The 12,457-nt window shown below is 38.9% G+C and overlaps 1 pseudogene; it reads left to right on the plus strand.

Moving 5' to 3' along the window:
* Positions 1-12,457, plus strand: part of LOC100961940 — a 117,795-nt pseudogene that overhangs the window by 102,687 nt on the left and 2,651 nt on the right.

Below are 12,457 nucleotides of genomic sequence, written 5' to 3' on the forward strand. Positions count from 1 at the left end.
TATGTACTACTTCCCAAGCACTGTTTGGGGAAACTAGTCTATAAACTATGGTCCAGGGGCCAAATCTGGCTGGCTGTCACCTTCTGTATGTCCTGTGAGCTAAGAATAGTTTTATTTATTTATTTATTTATTTATTGAGACAGAGTCTTACTCTAGGTAGAGTACCAGGCCATCATAGCTCACCGCAACTTCAAACTTCTGGGTTGGAGCAATCCTCTTACTTCAGCCTCCTAAGTAGCTGGGACTACAAGTGACTGCCACCACATCTGCCTAATTTTCCTATTTTTAGTAGAGATGGGGTCTGGCTTTTTGTTAGGCTGCTCTTGAACTCCTGAGCTCAGGTAATCCACCTGCCTCAGCTTCCTAGAGTGCTAGGATTATAGGTCTGAGCCCCTATGCTGGCAAAGAATAGTTTTTACACTTGATCTTAGCCAAAAGGCTAAGAAGAGATAAAATAGTTTTTATATTTTTACTTTTAAGTGCTTGAGAAAAATTAAAAGAGTAATACTAGGCATGACATTTGAAAATTGTATATAATTTAAATTTTGATGTTCACAAATGTTTATGTGAACATAACCACACTCACTTATTCATTTGCATATTATCCATGACTATTTTTGGTGTTAATGGCAGAGTTGAGTAGTTGCAATAGAGACTGCATGGCTCACAGAACCTGAGATATTTATGACTTAGACCATTACTGAACACCTCCACTAACACTTGTTCTGAGGTATATGGTATGGATAAAACAAATCCTCACTGCCCAGAGCTTATATTTTGGTAAGAAAATTGGACAATACATACCACATACAAGTAAACTATATAGTATTTTAATTAGTGCTAAAGAAAAAGAAGGTAGATTAATAAAAGCAATAAAGAAAATAAAATCAAAATAAGGGAAATAAAAAGGATATGTACTCTCAAATAAGGGGATTAACATTTTGCCTCAGGTGGCCAGGTATAGCAGCATTGTGTTGGTGGGTGTTCCCTGATGACCTGAAGGAGATACCTTGGGAACGAACCTTCCAGCCAGTGCAAAATCTCCCAATGTGGCTGCCAATGAAAGGGCAGATGAGTTGCAGGAGACACAAGTCAACACCGGCTCTTGTAGGTCACCAAAAATAGCCCAGGATTTTATTAAGGAGGTTTTTGGAGAGTTTGAGTTTCCAACCAAGAAATGGCTTTATCCAAGTGATGTTTTTACGAGATCATTCTGTGAACAAATGTTTCTTCTTCATTTTGATCTTTTATTATTATCTCCTCTTGTTTATTTTGTTTGATGTGGTTTAATCCAGATTTGCCTATATCTGTATTTAGTGTTACTTTGTCTATTTCTATTTATCTATTTCTTATAACTGGCATGTTACTGATATTTAAATAATTGGAAAGCATGTTAGAGATCAAACTAAAGGGCTTACAAGTATTGTTGCAATTGTTGCATTTGTCTAAATTTTCATCATGTTTTTCCTTAAAAATAATTATTCTGTTTCTGATTTCTTTCCTAATTTATGTATACCCAATTACAAAAAAATAATGACTTTGGCAGGCAAGAATTTGTTTTTCCTCTTGAAGTCCAAAATACCCCTCACTTTCTCCTTCCCTTTGGTAGAAGGCTACCACCATTATTCCCAAGTATTTGCTTCTCCTTCCAAAGAGAATGTTGTTACATTCCAGACTGGTATGAAATCAAACAAATGATGTTCACCAGTGCTTAGCAGAAACTCTGAGAGTCACCTCAGGGTTGCATTTTAGATCTTCTCCCTGTGCCATGGGGTTGGATATATCAGATTGTAGGATTTTTTTTTTTCAGCTTGAATCCCAGAGTGAAGAAACAAAGTTTGACCCACAATGCTGTGCAAAAACAGTACACTTTGGTTGTGTAAGCAACTGAGGTATGTGGGTTGTTAGTGTAGGGATCATGGAGAAACCTGCCCATTTCACCTTGGTTGGTTGCCTGAAAGATCAACTCACAGTTATGGCAGATTAATAAGAGAAGGATTTATTTCCAAATACCATGTTCATGGTAGGACCACAAGAATGATTACCCAATGTCTCAGTGATGGTCAGGGACCTTTATTGATGCCTTTTAGGAGGGAGGGGGAGGGGCAGTGCCTGTGGCTCAAAGGGGTAAGGCACTGGCTCTATATGCCAGAGGAGGTGGTGGGTTCAAACCCAGCCCCAGCCAAAAACCACAAAACAAAAAAAAAAAAAAAAAAAAAAAAAAAAAGGAGGGAAGGGGAGAAGGTAGAGTACGGATGCCGCAAGTGGTTCCTAAGGAGGATGAAGGGAAACAGACTGACTTGTAAGTTAACCTGAGAGACAGGGATTGTGTTTTAAATGATTTGGGTCAGCTAGCATTCAGAAAAGGAAGTCAGCAGCCCCTTGTGATCCTGATCCTCTAATATAAAGATGTAGGCAATAGGATTTTATGTAGATAGAGGCAAGGCTTTCTGATCATAAATGGTCTTTAATTCAAAATATTCTTCTTCTTCTTTTTTTTTTTAGACAGAGTCTTACTATGTCACCCTCAGCAGAGTGCTGTGGTGTCACAGCTTACTGCAACTTCAAGCTCTTGGGCTCAAGCAATTCTCTTGTCTCAGCCTCCCAAGTATCTGGGACTACAGGTGCCTGTCACAACGCCTGGCTATTTTTTAACCAAGGAGTCATATTTTGGGGTGAAATTTCCTTAGGAGTCTATTTGGGGTGAAATTTCTCATTCATGACTGCAGCATAACTAGCCTAAGCTGACTGATACCAGTCATCTTAGACTATGGATGCTCATTTCCCCACACCAGAAAGCCAGTGTGTCTACAATTCCCTTCTTTCCTCGTAGCTCCTAGTAATAGAAGTATCATTACTTTCAGATCCTGCATAAGTTTTACATTCCTATTTCATTTCACTGTTCAGTTATTGCCATTATATTTTCTGTATTCCAATTCTACTATTTCAAGTGATGCATTTATTAAGCCAAATTACGTTATCTTTTTATGCTAACTTGCTCTGTAATAGATTTCAAAATTTTCTTAAAACTCCTTTTAATGGTAGTTTAAAAGTAGAAGATTTATACCAAAAAGGAAGGGTTTTGTTTTGTTTTATTTATTTGAATTTTCATGTTGAACACTTAATAGCAGGGTAGTTTTAAAATTTGGTTATTTATTTATTTTTTGAGACAGAGTCTCACTTTGTCACCCTTGGTAGAGTGCTGTAGCATCATAGCTCACAGCAACCTCCAGCTCTTGGGCTTAGGCAATTCTCTTGTCTCAACCTCCCTAGTAGCTGGGACTACAGGTGCCTGCCACAATGCCCGGCTATTTTTTTGTTGCAGTTTGGTCACGGCAGGGTTCCAACCTCCCACCCTCGGTATATGGGACCAGCACCCTACTTACTGAGCCACAGGTGCCGCCCTATTTATTTATTTTTTTAAGATTAAACTATGCTTTTCCTAATTTCCTTCCTGGATTATGCTGTCTTATTAGAGTATTTATTGTAGGGATACTACGATAAATACTCTAATAAACTTGAAGGCTGCATTTTTATGCGTTTGTGTTCTCCAAAAAGAAGAACCTGCTCCAGTGGCCCTTAACACCCAATGTCTTTTCTTTATCTGCCACTGAATATATCCAATAGAATCAAATGGAGAGATCCACTCAAATAGAACTGACCTGCCCAAATAGAGTGGACCCACCCAAATAGAATATCCCAGCCAGGAAAAAGGGAATGTGCCAACCCCTACCCTTCCAACCCTTTTAAAATCTCCATCCGCCTTAACCCATGTGCTGACTTTCTACTTGAATTCAGCTCACTCACACCAGGGTGGGAATAAAGGCCGATATTGCCCACATAGAACCTGGACTCTTGTTTCCTTTCATTTTACATTTGGGAATAATCTTTTATTTTCAGTTTTTGACCTCTCAATGCCTAAACCTAGGATTAGTGGGGGTCTTGGTAGTAAGTTGAGTCTGTAAATAAACAAAAATGATTTAATTCTGTTGGTAATCAGTTATGGAACAAGGAGGGAAGAAACCATCCTTTGGGTCACTGCAAAGTAATGATGCCTTTTAGTCCCATGTGGGTCTATAGATTTCCCTGGTTCCTTCTAGATATTCCTCTTAAAACATTTCCACCAACACCCTTTTCAAAATGGGTGGTGTACTTTGCATTTGGTTCTGGGTAGTTTAGGAAAATGCTATTAGGCAGGTCTTAATCCTTTTTTTCTTGTACCTAAGAATCTTCTAACTTTTGTATGCCATGAGCTCCAACAGAAATCAACAGATATCAGGTGATGGTGGATCAGCCCTGGGCCCCAGGAATGCAGATAAGGTGATTAGCAAGGGTCTCAGTATTACCTTGAGTCTGGAGGACCAGGCAAGTGGAGATTCAGTGCAAGTGGTATATTTCAGCATCAGAGAAAGAAAAGACAATGGGGGTTAAGGGGAATAGGAGTAGGATTCTTGTTTTCTTTCTTTGTTTCTTTCTACTTTTTTTTTTTTTTTTTTTTGATTTTTGCTTTTGTAGTTATGTGGTGTTTGGTCTGCTGCTTGAATTTGGGTGCCAGACATAGAATTGAAAGATAACAGAATACAAAACAGGAAATGAACAAAAGGGATTTCATTTGGCTGGTAGTCAGTGATGGGGCAAGGAAATGAAGACTGTATTAAAATTACTGCACATAAGTTACAAAATAAATGCAACTTTGCAGAGAAGGCAAGAACTACATCTCTACAGCCACTCATGTGCTAGTTTTCTAGGGCTACTATAGCAAAGCAAAACGAAGTGAGGGGCTTAAAACAGCAATGACAACAAATTATTCGTTCACAATTCTGGAAATAGAAATCCAGAATCAAGGTATTAACCTGGTTGGTCCTTTTTTTTGAGACAGAGTCTCACTATATTGCCCTTGGTAGAGTACTCTGGTGTCACAGCTCACAGCAACCTCAAACTCTTGGGCTTAAATGATTCTCTTGCCTCACCTCCCAAGTAGCTGGGACTACAGGCGTCTGCCACAATGCCTGGCTATTTTTTTGTTGTTGTTGTAATTGTCATTGTTGTTTGGCAGACCTGGGCTGGATTCGAACCTGCCAGCTCCAGTGTATGTGGCTGGCACCCTAGCTGCTGAGCAATAGTTTGGCACCGAACCACAGTTTGGTCCTTTCAGAGAGTCTGAGGGAGATCTGTCCCATGCCTCTGGCTTCTTTTGGTTGCTGGCAGTTCTTCGCATTCCTTGGTTCCTTGGTTTATAGAGACATCACCCCAATCTGTGCCTCCATAGAAATCACAAGCCATTCTCATTGTATTTTCTGTGTCTCTATTTCCCTCTACTTAAAAGGAGGCCAGTTTTTGGATTAGGCTCACCCTAATCCAGCATGATCTCATCTTAACTTGATTAAATGTACAAAGACTATAATCCCAAATAAGGTTACATATACAGATAGTGGGAGATGAGGACTTAGACGTAGCTTTACCAAAGGCACAACATAAACCATGACACCAGGGTACAGGTGCACAGCAGGACATGTGCGACTTGTGTCAGGTTCTGTCAAGTCTCGCATCAAAGGTTGTGATTCACCCCCACACATGAGGCCAAAAAGAACCCACATGTGAGGTCCAGCTGTAAAAGCTAGTGGGGAGTGACTAGAAAGGAAGATAAGAAAATAGTGAGAGAGCCCATAAAGAATACTAGTAACTCTTGGAATGGGCAGAGTATAGAAGTGAAGACTGGAAAACAAAAACAAAGTAATGAAAGCCTGTGGTGGGTCCCTTGCTTGTTCTCAATCGTTGCCCTTCCCTGAGCCCACCTCCTTGCTATGGCTTCAAGAGCAGAGCGCCTTTCCCAGACTTTGATCATGTGACTTGCATGAGACAATGCAATGGAGATGAAGAGATAGGGTATCAATTCCAAATCCTAAAAGACCTGAAATGCTTCTGATTTCCTCTTGAATTCTGCTATTGCCATGAAAAGAAGTCTTATGGTACAAAGAGAATAAAAACATGTACAGCAGAACTGCATCGACTTCTCCACATCCTGGTCCAGAGGGCTGAAAACGTTGTCCATGGATGAAGATTCTCTGGAATATCTGGGAGAATAAAAAAATGCCTCTTGTTTTAAGACACTGAACTTTGGAGTGCCTAGTCATGTAAATTTATCACTACAAATGCTACAGGCATAGAGGGAAACTTAAGAATCTTTTTGAGTTATCTGGAATGCTTAAAATTAGGGAAAAAAAGATAAATGAGACAGTCTATAGAAAAGTGTACTGATATGGCTCCTCAAGGGTTAATATGTCACACAATTGCATGAAAGAGTCAATATTAAGGGATATAATTCTAGGGAATCAGGAAAATTAGGGCATATCGAATTGGAAAAAGTGCTAAAAATTAAAACTGCAAAAAAAGGTGAAGTTATTTTCTCGTGGCGGAGAGAGAGAAAGAGAGAAAGAGAGAGAGGTCTTATATCTCTTCCCTTTTATAAGGACACTAGTTCTATCAGGGCCAGGGGTCCAGCCTATGATCTCATTTAATATTAATCATTTCCTTAAAGACCCTATATTTAATATAGTCACACGGGTGGTTAGGGCTTTATCTTATGCCATTTACTGTCACTTACAAAAGAATACCTGAAATTTATGAAAAAAAAATTTCTTACAGTTCTAACTACTTCTCTTTTTTTGCTATTTTACAATAGCAAAATTTTTAGTATTATTAAATACTAATATTTAATACTGGTCTTACTGTATAAATGAAGAAGTTAAAATATTTTATAAATATAGGAAAGGAGAGATTTATTTAAAGGTTAATAATTATGGTGATTCAAGAGAGGGAACGTAGAAAGCCAGAGTACATATCCCCAATATTCATTTAGAATGATAGTTTTTAAGAACAGAGAAAGTAAAGCCTGGACTTAACTTATCTTCCAGATTATCAGCAAAATCCATTGTTTTGGAGATAAGGATACTGAGGTGCAAAAATTTAAGTTGACTTGGGCCTGGGATGGTGGCTCACACCTTTAATTCTAACACTCTGGTAAGCCAAGGCAGATGGATTGCTTGAGTTTAGGAGCTCGAGCCCAGCCTGAGCAACAGGGAGACCCCATCACTAAAAATAACTGGGCCTTGTGGCAGTCACTTATAGTCCCAGCTACCTGGCAAGAGGCAAGAGGATCACTTGAACCCAAAGAGTTTGAGGTTGCTGTGAGCTATGATACCATTGAACTCTACCTAAGGTGACATAGTGAGACTGTCTAAAAAAATTGAATTGGCTTTAAGTCACATACATAGAATCCATTTCCACCTCCGCAACCCACAGATGCCATCTTGAGCAGATATAATGGCAATAACAACTATTTCTAGACTACCAATTTTCACTTATAAATTAGGATGAACTAGCATGAACTGAAGGTTAATAAGAGTTTACATTCTAATGGAGTCTGTAACTTGACCAATGATAAGTAAAGGTATAAAAAGTACTGTTAGTAAGTATATAGAAGTTAGAGTCACAAAAGCTATGATTAATTAAAAGTCCATTTACATTAAGAATTAAAGCCTAGTTTCTTCAAAAAATGACAAAGTTATTTATTTGAATATATTAGATATTTGCTGTCCATTTCTTTCTTTGTCCAGTGGAGATCTGTGTAAGTCCTGAGTCTGTCCTGGGCTCCACCTTGCACAATGGAAGAAAATAAGAGGAAATGCTTAAACATAAAGAGAACAAATGGGGGGGGGGCACTGATTATAAAGAAGAACCAAAGTGTAAAAAAACAGAAAAGAAACCTGGAAATCTGGAAGTAGCTAATTTCAAGAATAGCGGCTTTATCCAGACTATTCTCATCTAATTTGTAAAGAGAATTTAAGCTTCTTCAGGCCGTTAAGTCACATATTTTTTATCCATGCTGCCATACTTGAAAGTTAGAGGAAAATGGTCTCCTACAAAAGAGGAAATAACACAAAGGACAAGTGAAGGAAGAGGCAAAAAGGACGGGGTAACATGACACACAGGACTAGTGAATGGACTCCTTGGAGTCAGGGAAGGACAACTTCTGGGATGACAGGACTTTAGATCGTGTCAGAATTGTCACAAGAAGGCAGTAGCTCTGGGAGAAAGATTTTCATGGAGAAAAAAGAAAAAATTATTACATGATTTATTATGACATACCTCCTGGAGTGAAGAAAACTTCTAAGAGGTACAGAAGGCCCCCTTCACTTGAAGAGAATACAGTCCAACACCTCCCTCAGCGGATGCCAGAATTGTGAATAGTACCAAACCCTCCACACACTGTTATCTCCTGTACACACATACCTATGACACATATGCACAGAAAGAGATTAACAATAGCTAATAACAACATTGAATAATTATAATACTACCCCAGCATCACTACTCTTCACTACTTTGGGACCATTGTTAAGTAAAATAGCAGTACTTAAACACAAGCTCAGAGTGAGTCTTCTAACCTAGAAGGCTACTAAGTGACTAACCTGGGTTATAGCACCCTAAACAAAGGGATGATTCACATTCCCAGAGGCATGGAGGGGGAGGTTTCATCAGGTTACTCAGACGGGTAGCACACAGTTTAAAACTTATGAATTATTTATTTCTAGAATTTTCCATTTAATATTTTCAGACTTCCATTGGCCACAGGTAACTGAACCTATGGAAAGTACAACTGCAGAGAACGGGGTTTGACTATTTTTTGTTATGGAAGATATGATGAAATATTTAGAAAAAGTCATTAGGATGAGTACATATAAGTTTAATAGAAAAGTGGCAATTATTACTTCCAGCTAAAATAAAAAAATTATAAAATTAAGAATATGCAATCATAATAAATTAATTGGCTCAGCAGTGAATAACATTTACTTATGGATAATGAAAGGAACAAGTATGATAGATTTTTTTTTTCTATTGCCCTAGAGTGACTTGGCATCAGCCTAACTCAGAACAACTTCCAAGCTCCTGGGTTCAAGTCATCCTCCTGCAACAGCCTCCCAATTAGCTAGGACTATAGGGACCTGCCACCATGCCCAGCTATTTTTTTCTATTTTTAGTACAAATGGGGTCTTGCTCTTGCTCAAAGTGGTCTCAAACTCCTGACCTCAAGGGATCCTCCCACCTTGGCCTCCCAGTATCATATATATTTATTATGTAATTAGTTATGTAAAACTTTCATAAATAAATTAAAGTGAATCAGTATATCTCATATTAATACCCTAATTAAATGAGGAAATTTTAAAATATAATTATATAGAAGAGGTATAGTTATTAAATACTTTAAATGAAATATAGGTGCTGACCAAAGCTCTTTGCAGCTGAAGGATAACACACATCATCTATTCATGGTGAGAAGGGCACTATTAAAATAGCTGGGTGTCTGGAGCAACTGTAGATTTTCCTTGGCAGCCAAGAAGACTGCATTGAAAAGTTCATGGTGTGTACTAATGGATATCTACTGAACTCTGTGGAAGAACTATGTGAAATGATGGAGTTACTGAAATTCTGTGGTGGGAGCTGAGCACCACATGTTACATGTACTAGATACGCCATACAAAGGGTAATGGAAACATGACTTACAAGAAAACGTTGGGGTAAAGCTATGTGCAAAATATGTATACTTTTATTGAATTTATTGGCTCATAATAAATTACAACATAAAAAATGAAATATAGGTGCATATATACATATCCACACATATACATTGTATACATACATATTGTATATGGGTATATGTGTTGTTATTTTTTCATCTACTTTCTGTCTCAAGGTATGGCTCCAGAAGATGGCTATAAACTCTAGCTCTGCCCTGATGGAACTCCAAAGGATTTGAACGTGCATCTTCACAGTGGCCTTTCACGGAGACTTCTTTATCCAGGGGATGGCCCAATGCCTAAGTGTCCAACATAAGACCAGGTGTCCCCCTGACAGAAAACTCAATGATACTGGCAGGGCCCCATGTAACTCTCTTCTGACCTGTGTCCAGGTTATTTCTAAGGAGATCACCACTCTCTAGCAAAGCCATGACTTGGAAAGAAATTAGGTTCATGTGGCCAGCCAGTGAGACACAGAGCAGGCAGCACAACGAAATACATGAAATATCACGTAACAGAAGCTGTTTATCACTTTCAGGTCCCAGAGAGAAGTGGGTGCCGTGGAGGGCTGATAGGATGATCTTGGGCACACTGTGTTTAATCAGCAGGTGGAGACAGAGAGACAGAAAGGGGAGGAGCTGTGGGCTGGAGCCTTTGCAGGTCATCATCCAATCAGGTTTTTCCTAAGGAGTGTTAAGACAGGTGAATTTTGGGAAAGGCAACATTGGCTGGGAGGTTACTTTCTTCTATAATCTAGCCCTCTGGGACTATAAGGCGGGAGGGTCCCTTAAGCTCAGGAGTTCAAAATCAGCTCAAGCAAGAGTGGGACTCTGTCTCTACTAAAAATAGAAAAATTACCTGGGTGTGGTAGTACAGGCCTGTAGTCTCAGCTACTGGGGAGACCGAGGCAGGAGGATTCCCTAAACCCAGAAGTTTGAGGTTGTTGTGAGCTAAGGTGACACCATGGCACTCTAGCCTGGGCAGCAAAGTGAGACTCGTCTCAAAAAAACAAAGCGAAACAAAACTGACATGAATTCCTAGGGACTTAGGAAGGGTCATTGCAGCAAATAACAAAGTTCATGTGGGGTATGAGGGTCAGTGGGGTGAGCCTGGCAGATTGCATCTGTATGTCCCATAGTAAAGGGGTATCAGGGGGCAAGTGTGCAGGGCAGATCTCTGGATGACCACAGGTAGGAAAAGGTGAAGAAGTGGAAACTGTTCCAGGTGACTGTCTTTCTTTCATGAGACAATTCTGTCCAAAATTGAGGCCAAGACAACATAAAATCACAAGCACCCAATACATGTGTAAGCCATGTAGATGCTGGTTCAAAACAGCTAGGTGTTTCCCTAGACATTACTCTGCTCATCTCATCCCAGAGCTTGACTGCGCATCAGACCCAGGTGCTGACAGAAGACCCGTCACTCGCTATATTAACTACCACACCATCAGGGGCACACTGACTGTCTCTCCCAGGGAATCCCACTGGTTCCCCAACCGGTCCCAATCACATGTTTCTTCTTTGTTTCCAGAATGACCTTTCCTTAGCAAATCTTTTCACATCATGGACTTTTTTGGTAGATGTGGTTAAAATTAATTTGTCAAGTGTGATTCTTATTAAAATTTATTTCTAAGAAGCCAATATCTGACTATTTTAGGCCAATTCAATAGAGAAGTGATGAAATGTTCAGAGGTTAAATATGGTAAAAAAAATAATAAAGGACACATTCTTGATTTTTTACCAAAGGGACAAGGGAAGTCTGGAGTTTCAATCGACTTTGAATTTCCCAGCCAAAGGGATATTTTAAATTAATTAATATAAGACAGTAATGCTTTGTGCAGCTGTGTCTGAGCTGCCATATAAGGAACTGCAAATGCTTTGTAATAGGTGCTTATATTAATCTCTTGTCCCAATTCACCACAGGTCTGCTCTCTGGACCCCCACCTGTAGCAGGCGTGGTTTCTTTTTTTAGCAGCAGACAGTAGGGCAAAGAGGAGTCATGTGGTTCCAGAAAGTTGTAAAGAATAATTAATGAGGGGCCAACATGGGGACCGGTTTTCAAATCACAGTTGACATAACTCTGTGTTCTGGGTGCACGGCTGAGATTTTTCCAAATAACAATAAATGTACCTTCTGTAGGTCCCTCCTCTGAGCAGTGAGCTGCCAGGAGTGATTACAGGGAAGACTTTTCTTAGGGAGGCCAGACTTGCACATATCAAAACAGCCTTATAAGAGGTTTTATGTTTTTATAGAGCTCTTATTTTTGAAATAGATTTTATGTCTACTGAGGGGCTAGACAAAATTTTATTTTTCAAACTATTTCCAAATCTATATTGGGAGCATCTATGTTTATCTACATTAGGAATATATACAAATTTATTTATTTATTTTTGAATTAAACAATGTATTTTATTATATTCTTTTTAAAATTGTTTTATTAAATCATAACTATATACATTTATGGGGTACAATGTCATGATTTGATATACAATATGGAATGCTTAAATCAAAGTGATTAATATAACAATCACCTCATTTACTTATTTTTTTATGGTAAGACATTTACAGTTTATGCTTAGTTGTTTAGAAATATACCCTTGGGAGAAAAGGAACTATGAGGACTCAGCATCAGCTGGAGGGATTTCATTGCTAGAATGCAGCTGGGCTCCACCACAAGCAGATATCCTCTAGATTTGGAAAAGACAGAATAATGCTTCCAAAAATATGTTCTTGCCCTCATCTCCTGAATCTGTGAATATGGTACCTTCTACAAGATGACTTGCTGATGTGATTAAGTTATGGTTCTTAAAATGAGATCATCCAAGTGGGGCCAATCAATGCAGCCAGGCTCCACAACATGAAGTTATCCTCTAGAATTTG

The sequence above is a fragment of the Otolemur garnettii genome, unplaced genomic scaffold (genome assembly GCF_000181295.1).
Source record: "Otolemur garnettii isolate 467f Iridium unplaced genomic scaffold, OtoGar3 scaffold00025, whole genome shotgun sequence".
NCBI classification, from domain to species: domain Eukaryota; kingdom Metazoa; phylum Chordata; class Mammalia; order Primates; family Galagidae; genus Otolemur; species Otolemur garnettii.